Source organism: Rhipicephalus microplus, chromosome 3 (assembly GCF_043290135.1).
Source record: "Rhipicephalus microplus isolate Deutch F79 chromosome 3, USDA_Rmic, whole genome shotgun sequence".
NCBI lineage: Eukaryota > Metazoa > Arthropoda > Arachnida > Ixodida > Ixodidae > Rhipicephalus > Rhipicephalus microplus.
Window position 1 is genome coordinate 273,637,701 of NC_134702.1, and position 11,817 is coordinate 273,649,517.

Below are 11,817 nucleotides of genomic sequence, written 5' to 3' on the forward strand. Positions count from 1 at the left end.
CTTTACACACACTTTTCTTACGCTCATTTACATTACAATTGGCCTAATAACTTCCCCTATACCTTCCTTGGCTATATTGTCTGTTAGAACTCATTAATATTGTGTAAAACGCGGAAAACGAGCCCTTAAGTATACACTTGTTTCCTTTATTCAATAACGAGGGTCTCGTACTGGCAGACTTGGCGCCTTTAGGTTGCATACGGGGGACTATTGGTCAGCTGCCAGTTAGTAATTTCGTATTTCGTATTTATTTCAGACAAAGACAAGTAATATGTACATTTGCCCTGTCTAGGAGGAGTGACAAAAAGGCACGAATGCCTGACTGGGTGTCACACCCCTTTTTAGACACACACAACTCAAACATCAGTGGCAGTTATCTAAGCAAAATACACAAGGTTACATATAGTATACATATTTTGGCCAAACATATACAGGATTTTCTACATATATACATTGTTCTATATACATATGAAACAGAAAGATTTTCTATATACATATACAGTATAAACTGCAGCAAGGTAAAAAAAAGAGAAAAAAAAGAAAAAAATAGAAAAAAAGAAAACAGAATTATTCTTGTATTGATAGGAGATATGCAGTTAACTTTCTTTTGAAGCATTTCATGTGCATCGTTTCTTGTACCAAGTTTATCACGGTAGGATGATGATTTAAAAAGTCTGCTATAACGTAAGATTGTTTTTGCATACCATAGTTAGTTCGTGTAAAACCTTTAACATACCTAGTTTTTCTGGTTTCGTAAGCGTGTCCTTTTCCCAGAAATTGTCGAAAAAAACTATCGTGGCATAACTTTATTTTCTGAAATATTGTAATGCCTAGCTTCTTTTTCAGTATGTGTTGCATTGTTAATATAGTGTTCGCTTTAAAATTGGAGCGGAGTGAGTTATATATGGCACATTTTCAATAACTCGCACAATACGTTTTTGTAGGATATACAGCTTTTTAAGATTTGTTTTTGTTGTTGTTCCCCACACAAGGAGGCAGTATTGTAAATGGGAATGAATTAGTGCGTAATATAGCTGGAGTTTTAACCAACGTGGCAAAAGTTGCTTTACTCTGCTGATAATACCTATTGAACGTGAGATGCGTCTTGTGAGGTTATCGACATGAGGAGACCAGCTGAGATTTTCTTCGAAAAGAACACCGAGAAATTTATGTATTCTTACACGCTCGATGATCTCGCCACTGAATTTCAAATGTACGTCATTCCTGATTGACTTATTTCGGCAGCGAAAAATTATATATTTAGTTTTTTTGGTATTTAGTTCTAGTTTATTTACAATAAGCCACTCAGATAAATTATTGAGCCATTTGCTAGCTTGCAACTGAAGAATATGTAGGTTCTCTCCTGAAAAAAATACATTCGTGTCATCGGCGTAAAGAATTATATCTGGCGTGAACGGAATATTACCTATATCATTTATATATAATAAAAAAAGAAGTGGTCCAAGGATGGAACCCTGAGGAACACCGTATTTAATTTCACCTAAAACTGATTTTGAATGATTGGTGTCTGTGTATTGGTAGCGGTTTGTCAAATAACTGCGTATAAGGTCAAGAGCAAGTCCCCTAACGCCATATTCGCTTAACTTTTTTAATAAGATATCATGCTTAATAGAGTCAAATGCCTTTTTAAAATCAAGAAATATCCCTAGAGTATACTTTTTGTCTTCAAAATTCTGAATTATTTTTTCTTTGATACTTAAAAGAGCCATTTCACTTGACTTCTTTTTCTGAAAGCCGTATTGATTGCCTGTAAGTACATCATTTTTAGTGCAGAAATTCATAATCTTACATTAATCATTTGTTCGAAAACTTTTGAAAACAGTGGTAGTACCGAGATTGGTCTGTAGTTGTTCATGTCATTTCTATCGCCTCCCTTAAAAATAACTGTTACTCTAGCGATTTTTAGTTTATCAGGGAACACGCCTGTAGCCAAAATGAGGTTGCATATGTGCGATAAAGGATTGCTGATACTGTTGACAACTGCTTTTATCGGCTCGGCTTTTATCTCGTCCTGGCCACATGCGGATGCATTCTTCAACTTTAGTATTTGGGATTTAATTTCATGTTCTGTTGTTGGTTCCATGAAAAGAGACTTCAAGGAGTTATGCATAATGTATGACCTGTAATTATGCCTGTCACAGTTTTCACTTACCGATGCTCCACATTTTAAAAAGTGTTCATTAAACTTATTAGCCAAAGATATACCGGTATAAGTTATATCGCTGTCTACAATTTCAGAGACGCTGAGTGGCTCTTTTTGCGGCAGTAGGCCTTTTAATGTTTGCCGCACACGTTTGGGGTCATTTAGAATGGTTTCGAACTTTCTTTCGTAATAACAATTTCTTGCTTCTTTGATATCACGCCCTAGTTTGTTTCTAATTTTCTTATAAACAGTTAGGAGATTAGGTTGTCTAGTTTTAATGAATTGACTAAAAAGTCTGTCTCGTTCCTTCATTCTCCTTAGAAGCACCGTGGTAATCCAAGGTTTCCTACATTTCTTGTTTTGTTTGATAGTAGTTAAAGGAAATGCTTCATCATAAAGTTTTTTAAGGTGATTGATAAAATAATTATAAGCAATGACAGGATCCGTTAACTGATACAGATAAGACCATGAGGTTTCACTAACAGCCGTTTGAAAAGCAGCAACATTGCTTTTGTTAATCTTTCTAAGTTTAAAAGCTTTATTGGCACGCATTCTATGTGTTTTTGAATGAGGGTTGAAGAAAACAAAAATTGGCATGTGATCACTGACATCAGATATCAAGACACCTGCTTCTATGACATTCGTTTGTGGGATAAAGCATAGATCAATTAGAGTTTCGGAGACATCTGTTACTCTTGTCGGTACATCAATTACATTTTCTAGGCCGTAAGAGAGAAATAGATCAAGAAGAACTTGTTTGTTGCGTTCTAGAGACAGCATATTGATGTTGAAGTCACCCGTCGTAACAATAGTCAGACCGAGTTCGGAACAAAAATTCAACATACGTTCTAAAAAGTTAAAAAAGGCATCTATGGCACCAGAGGGCGGCCTATAAATTACCACAATTGCAGTATGGTAGCACTTCATCATGAGGGATTTGTAGTGTGGGTTTACGACTGAAAACTCTGTCACAGTTTCGAAATGCAAATCGTTTTTGATATAAAATGCTACCCCGCCTCCTCGCTTTTCTTTTCTGGATACGGTTGTACATCTGTAACCTGGGAATTGTACCTCATATTCATCGGTGAACCATGTTTCAGAAAAGGCTAAAATGTCAAAGTTGTATTTAAAATCATCAAGAAGCATGCAAACGCGTTCTTCCTTACTTTTCAAGCTTTGCGCATTTAAATGCAGAATAGACAAATCGTTTCTAGAGCATGATGCGGTGGAAGCCTTAAAAGCGTCCTTATCATAATATTTATTGAACCTTGCCATTTTTATACGTCACGTGCAATGACAAGCAGCATGCATGAGAGCCCTATTTTATCTTTTCGAGGTCATCCATCGTGATAATCCGAATTACACGATCGCGTGGGCTACGGCGAACAAACAATTTACCACTCTTATGCCACACAAACTGATATTCTCGTTCAACTGCTCTTGTTTTCATCTTCCAGAAAAGCTGTTTGTTTTGCGCTGTTAGGTTTTCATTCAAAAATATTTTTGATTTAGTTTTCCTCAGTTCACTTTTCTTCGCTAGCCAGCTGTCCCTAATCTTTCGCGAAAAAAACCGAACCAAAATGGGCGGAACCGTCTCTGTTTTGCTTGCATTATCAGTTTTTCTCTTGGGTGGCAGTCGATGAACGGCTTCCACATCCTGGTCAGAAAGATGTGGGACGTCAAGGTCATCTGCTAGCCTATTAAGTTTGTCAAGCAAATTCTCTCCTGTATGATAGGGCATACCGTGTATTTCTAAATTTAGTCGTCGGCTGTACTGATCCAAGTCATTAAGCTCTTGTTTCAGCTTTCCGATTTCGAAATCGTTCACTTTGACCTCAAGTTTTTCCACGCGTTTTTTTAGTCCTGTAATATCGGCATTCTGCTGTTTCATCTGCGAAATGACCTCATCGTATTTCTTAGCCATCTCCTGCACTGCTTGTTCGACGCTGTCAACAGTTGCCTTAATTTCATCTAGTGCATCTACTTTTACTTTCATTTCAATAAGCACAGCAAGTTTGCGGTGTATTTCGTTGATTTCACGAGAAAGGTCCACTTCAGTTTCGTCGTTGAAATTTGTTGTGTTATGACTTCCTCGAGGCTTTGTGGTTTTGCACGTAGCGCATTTCCAGGTTTTTATTGTGGCGTCAGTCTTTTTTCGATACGCGGATAGTGATACCCCGGAACAATTTCCAACATGGTAATGAAAGTTGCATTCGCAGCATAATAAGTACTGCTCTTCGCCATGAAATGATTTATGGCAGGCAAGACAAGTTTCTGGCATTGTGCGTGCTAACACAAGCTCACGACACAAGAGACACTCAAGAGGCGAGTTACTCAGCAGCAGCGGCAACCACGGGCTTAATGAGCACTAGGTATACAAAGAATAAACTAACCTGTAAACACGAAGAAATCATTCAGCACCGGGCCATAACAGCACGTCGCCACTGCTGCCGAGTAAGTGTGGTCTGTTCCATCGATGTCAGGCTCCTTTTGTAGGCGTTTCGTGGTGACGTAGGGGTCACGTTGATTGGTGTAATCTTCTCGGTAGTTTCCAGAAGTGTGGTTCCGGTCTCTTGATATGTTGCGTTGCGCGTCAGTAGTGATGCAGGTAATCCTGTAAACACGAAGAAATCATTCAGCACCGGGCCATAACAGCACGTCGCCACTGCTGCCGAGTAAGTGTGGTCTGTTCCATCGATGTCAGGCTCCTTTTGTAGGCGTTTCGTGGTGACGTAGGGGTCACGTTGATTGGTGTAATCTTCTCGGTAGTCTCCAGAAGTGTGGTTCCGGTCTCTTGATATGTTGCGTTGCGCGTCAGTAGTGATGCAGGTAATCCTGTAAACACGAAGAAATCATTCAGCACCGGGCCATAACAGCACGTCGCCACTGCTACCGAGTAAGTGTAATAGGTTCACGTGCTACGCGACGCCAAACAGGCTGATAAAGAGTGTACCACACTGGTTCGCCATGGCTTCTAGTGGCGCTGACAGACACTCAAACGTATATATTGACATAGATACCCAATAATGTGGCGGGGGGGATAGCTGTCGTGGTAGCTCAGTGGTAGAGCATCGAACACGTTATTCGAAGGTCGCAGGTTCGGATCCTGCCCACGGCATGTTATCTTTTCACACACTTTTCTTTATTCTCATTTACATTCCAATTGACCTAATAACTTCCCCTATCCCCTCCTTGGCTATACTGTCTGTTAGATCTCATTATTATTGTGTAAACCACGGAATACGAGCCCTTAAGTATACGCTTGTTTCCCTTATTCAAAAACGAGGGTCTCGTACTGGCAAAATTGGTGCATTTAGGTTGTATACGGGGGACTATTTGTCAGCTGCCAGTTAGTAATAGGTTCACGTGCTACGTGACGCCAAACAGGCTGATAAAGAGTGTACCACACTGGTTCGCCATGGCTTCTAGTGGCGCTGACAGACACTCAAACGTTTAAATTGACATAGATACCCAATAATGTGGTGGGGGGGATAGCTGTCGTGGTAGCTCCGTGGTAGAGCATCGAACACGTTATTCGAAGGTCGCAGGTTCGGATCCTGCCCACGGCAAACTATCTTTTCACCCACTTTTATTTCTTCTCATTCACATTAAAATTGGTCAACTATCTTCCCCTATACTTTACTCGGCATTATTGTCTGTTAGATCTCAATAGTATTGTGTAGAACACGGAAAACGAGCCCTTAAGTATACACTTGTTTCCCTTATTCATTAACGAGTGTCTCGTACTGGCAGACGTGGTGCCTTTAGGTTGTATACTGGGGACTATTGGTCAGCGGCCTGTTAGTAATAAGTTCACGTGCTACGTGACGATAAACAGGCTGATAAAGAGTGTACCACACTGGTTCGCCATGGCTTCTAGTGGCGCTGACAGACACTCAAACGTATAAATTGACATAGATACCTAATAATGTGGCGGGGGGGGGGGGGGATAGCTGTCGTGGTAGCTCAGTGGTAGAGATTCGAACACGTTATTCGAAGGTCGCAGTTTCGGATCCTGCCCACGGCAAGTTATCTTTTCACACACGTTCCTTTATTTTCATTTACATTACAATCGGCGTAATATTTTCCCCTATACCTTGCTTGGCATTATTGTGTGTTAGATCTCATTATTATTGTGTAAAATACGGAAAAGGAGCTCTTAAGTATACACTTGTTTCCCTCCATCATTATCGAGGGTCTCGTACTGGCAGACTTGGTGCCTTTAGGTTGTATACGGGGGACTATCGGTCAGCTGCCAGTTAGTAATATGTTCACGTGCTACGTCACGCCAAACAGTTTGATAAAGTGTGTACCACACTGGTTCGCCATGGCTTCTAGTGGCGCTGACAGACACTCAAACGTATAAATTGACATAGATACCCAATAATGTGGCGGGAGGGGGATATAACTGTCGTGTTAGCTCAGTGGTAGAGCATCGAACACGTTATTCGAAAGTCGCAGGTTCGGATCCTGCCCACGGCAATTTATCTTTACACACACTTTTCTTATGCTCATTTACATTACAATTGGCCTAATAACTTCCCCTATACCTTCCTTGGCTATATTGTCTGTTAGAACTCATTATTATTGTGTAAACCACGGAATACGAGCCCTTAAGTATACACTTGTTTTTCTTATTCAAAAACGAGGGTCTCGTACTGGCGAAATTGGTGCATTTAGGTTGTATACGGGGGACTATTTGTCAGCTGCCAGTTAGTAATAGGTTCACGTGCTACGTGACGCCAAACAGGCTGATAAAGAGTGTACCACACTGGTTCGCCATGGCTTCTAGTGGCGCTGACAGACACTCAAACGTTTAAATTGACATAGATACCCAATAATGTGGTGGGGGGGATAGCTGTCGTGGTAGCTCAGTGGTAGAGAATCGAACACGTTATTCGAAGGTCGCAGGTTCGGATCCTGCCCACGGCAAACTATCTTTTCACCCACTTTTATTTCTTCTCATTCACATTAAAATTGATCAACTATCTTCCCCTATACTTTACTCGGCATTATTGTCTGTTAGATCTCAATAGTATTGTGTAGAACACGGAAAACGAGCCCTTAAGTATACACTTGTTTCCCTTATTCATTACCGAGTGTCTCGTACTGGCAGACGTGGTGCCTTTAGGTTGTATACTGGGGACTATTGGTCAGCGGCCTGTTAGTAATAAGTTCACGTGCTACGTGACGATAAACAGGGTCTTAAAGAGTGTGCCACACTCGCCGCCATGGCTACTAGTGGCGCTGACTGACACTCCCACGTTTAAATTGACATATATAACCAATAAAGTGGCTGGGGAGATAGCTGTCGTGGTAACTCAGTGGTAGAGCTACGAACGCGTTATTCTAAGGTGGCAGGTTTGTATCCTGCCAACGGCAAGTTATCTTTTCACCCACTCTTCTTTCTTCTCATTTACATTACAATCGGCCTAATATTTTCCCCTATACCTTGCTTGGCATTATTGTGTGTTAGATCTCATTATTATTGTGTAAAATACGGAAAAGGAGCTCTTAAGTATACACTTGTTTCCCTCCATCATTATCGAGGGTCTCGTACTGGCAGACTTGGTGCCTTTAGGTTGCATACGGGGGACTATTGGTCAGCTGCCAGTTAGTAATAGGTTCACGTGCTACGTCACGCCAAACAGACTGATAAAGTGTGTACCACACTGGTTCGCCATGGCTTCTAGTGGCGCTGACAGACACTCAAACGTATAAATTGACATAGATACCCAATAATGTGGCGGGAGGGGGATATAACTGTCGTGTTAGCTCAGTGGTAGAGCATCGAACACGTTATTCGAAGGTCGCAGGTTCGGATCCTGCCCACGGCAATTTATCTTTACACACACTTTTCTTACGCTCATTTACATTACAATTGGCCTAATAATTTCCCCTATACCTTCCTTGGCTATATTGTCTGTTAGAACTCATTAATGTTGTGTAAAACGCGGAAAACGAGCCCTTAAGTATACACTTGTTTCCTTTATTCAATAACGAGGGTCTCGTACTGGCAGACTTGGCGCCTTTAGGTTGCATACGGGGGACTATTGGTCAGCTGCCAGTTGGTAATAGGTTCACGTGCTACGCGACCCCAAACAGGCTGATAAAGAGTGTACCACACTGGTTCGCCATGGCTTCTAGTGGCGCTGACAGACACTCAAACGTATATATTGACATAGATACCCAATAATGTGGCGGGGGGGATAGCTGTCGTGGTAGCTCAGTGGTAGAGCATCGAACACGTTATTCGAAGGTCGCAGGTTCGGATCCTGCCCACGGCATGTTATCTTTTCACACACTTTTCTTTATTCTCATTTACATTCCAATTGACCTAATAACTTCCCCTATCCCCTCCTTGGCTATACTGTCTGTTAGATCTCATTATTATTGTGTAAACCACGGAATACGAGCCCTTAAGTATACGCTTGTTTCCCTTATTCAAAAACGAGGGTCTCGTACTGGCAAAATTGGTGCATTTAGGTTGTATACGGGGGACTATTTGTCAGCTGCCAGTTAGTAATAGGTTCACGTGCTACGTGACGCCAAACAGGCTGATAAAGAGTGTACCACACTGGTTCGCCATGGCTTCTAGTTGCGCTGACAGACACTCAAACGTATAAATTGACATAGATACCTAATAATGTGGCGGGGGGGGGGGATAGCTGTCGTGGTAGCTCAGTGGTAGAGATTCGAACACGTTATTTGAAGGTCGCAGGTTCGGATCCTGCCCACGGCAATTTATCTTTACCAACACTTTTCTTTATGCTCGATTACATTCAAATTGGCCTAATAACTTCCCCTATACCTTCCTTGGCTATATTGTCTGTTAGAACTCATTAATATTGTGTAAAACACGGAAAACGAGCCCTTAAGTATACACTTGTTTCCTTTATTCAATAACGAGGGTCTTGTACTGGCAGAAGTGGTGCCTTTAGGTTGCATACGAGGGACTATTGGTGAGCTGCCAGGTAGTAATAGGTTAACGTGCTACGTGACACTAACAGGCTCATAAAGGGTGTGCCATACTCGCCGCCATGACTACTAGTAGCGCTGACTGACACTGCCACGTTTAAATTTACATAGATACCAAACAAAGTGGTTGGAGGTTAGCTGTCGTGGTAGCTCAGTGGTAGAGCATCTAACGGGTTATTCGGAGGTCGCAGGTTAGGATCCTGCCCACGGCAAACTATCTTTTCACCCACTTTTATTTCTTCTCATTCACATTAAAAAATGTCAAATATCTTCCCCTATACCTTACTCGGCATTATTGTCTGTTAGATCTCAGTATTATTGTGCATAACGGAAAGCGAGCCCTTAAGTATACACTTGTTTCCCTTATTCATTAACGAGTGTCTCGTACTGGCAGACGTGGTGCCTTTAGGTTGTATACTGGGGACTATTGGTCAGCTGCCAGTTAGTAATAAGTTCACGTGCTACGTGACGCCAAACAGGCTCTTAAAGAGTGTGCCACACTCGCCGCCATGGCTACTAGTGGCGCTGACTGACACTCCCACGTTTAAATTGATATATATAACCAATAAAGTGGCTGGGGGGATAGCTGTCGTGGTAACTCAGTGGTAGAGCATCGAACGCGTTATTCGGAGGTCGCAGGTTTGGATCCTGCCCATGGCAAGTTATATTTTCACCGACATTTCTTTCTTCTCATTTACAATACAATTGGCCAAATACCTACTCCTATACCTTTCTTGGCATTATTGTCTGTTAAATCACAATATCATTGTGTAAAACACGAAAAACGAGCCCTTAAGTGTACACTTGTTTTCCTTATTCATTAACGAAGGTCTCGTACTGGCAGACTTGGTGCCTTTAGGTTGCATACGGGGGACTATTGGTCAGCTGCCAGTTAGTAATAGGTTCACGTGCTACGTGACGCCAAACAGGCTGATAAAGAGTGTACCACACTGGTTCTCCATGGCTTCTAGTGGCGCTGACAGACACTCAAACGTTTAAATTGACATAGATAACCAACAATGTGGCGGGGGGGATAGCTGTCGTGGTAGCTCAGTGGTAGAGCATCGAACACGTTATTCGAAGGTCGCAGGTTCGGATCCTGCCCACGGCAATTTATCTTTACACACTTTTCTTTATGCTCATTTACAATACAATTGGCCTAATAACTTCCCCTCTACCTTCCTTGGCTATATTGTCTGTTAGATCTCATCAATAGTGTGTAAAACACGGAAAACGAGCCCTTAAGTATACACTTGTTTCCTTTATTCAATAACGAGGGTCTCGTACTGGCAGAATGGTGCCTTTAGGTTGATACGGAGACTATTGGTCAGCTGCCAATTAGTAATAGGTTCACGTGCTACGTGACAATAAACAGGCTCATAAAGGGTGTGCCATACTCGCCCCCATGACTACTAGTAGCGCTGACTGACACTGCCACGTTTAAATTTACATAGACACCAAATAAAGTGGTTGGGGGGATAGCTGCCGTGGTAGCTCAGTGGTAGAGCATCGAACGGGTAATTCGGAGGTCGCAGGTTCGGATCCTGCCCACGGCAAACTATCTTTTCACACACTTTTATTTTTCTCATTCACATTAAAATTGGTCAAATATCTTCCCCTATACATTAGTCGGCATTATTGTCTGTTAGATCTCAATATTATTTTGTAGAACACGGAAAACGAGCCCTTAAGTGTACACTTGTTTCCCTTATTCATTAACGAGTGTCTCGTACTGGCAGACGTGGTGCCTTTAGGTTGTATACTGGGGACTATTGGTCAGCTGCCAGTTAGTTAATAAGTTCACGTGCTACGTGACGCCAAACAGGCTCTAAAAGGGTGTGCCACTCTCACCGCCATGGCTACTAGTGGCGCTGACTGACACTCCCAAGTTTAAATTGACATAGATACCCAATAAATTGGCTTGAGGGATAGCTGTCGTGGTAGCTCAGTGGTAGAGCATCGAACGCATTTATCGGCGGTCGCTGGTTCGGATCCTGCCCATGGCAAGTTACCTTTTCACCCACTTTTCTTTCTTCTCATTTACATTACAATCGGCCTAATAATTCACCCTATACCTTGCTTCGCATTATTGTTTGTTAGAACTCATTATTATTGTGTAAAATACGGAAAAAGAGCTCTTCAGTATACACTTGTTTCCCTCCATCATTAACGAGGGTCTCGTACTGGCAAACTTGGTGCCTTTAGGTTGTATACTGGAGACTATTGGTCAGCGGCCTGTTAGTAATAAGTTCACGTGCAACGTGACGATAAACAGGCTCTTAAAGAGTGTGCCACACTCGCCGCCATGGCTACTAGTGGCGCTGACTGACACTCCCACGTTTAAATTGACATATATAACCAATAAAGTGGCTGGGGAGATAGCTGTCGTGGTAACTCAGTGGTAGAGCATCGAACACGTTATTCGGAGGTCGCAGGTTTGGATCCTGCCCATGCCAAGTTATCTTTTCACCGACATTACTTTCTTCTCATTTACAATACAATTGGCCTAATACCTACCCCTATACCTTTCTTGGCATTATTGTCCGTTAAATCGCAATATCATTGTGTAAAACACGAAAAACGAGCCCTTTAGTATACACTTGTTTCCCTTATTCATTAACGAAGGTCTTGTGCTGGCAGACTTGGCGCCTTTAGGTTGCATACGGGGGACTATT

The 11,817-nt window shown here is 42.0% G+C and overlaps 1 non-coding gene across 1 annotated transcript; it reads left to right on the top strand.

The window, feature by feature from the left end:
* The first annotated feature begins 10,626 nt into the window (after positions 1–10,626).
* On the top strand, positions 10,627–10,698 carry TRNAT-GGU (transfer RNA threonine (anticodon GGU)). The gene has a single exon. It is a non-coding gene; the product is annotated as a tRNA-Thr (tRNA).
* Positions 10,699–11,817: the final 1,119 nt, after the last annotated feature.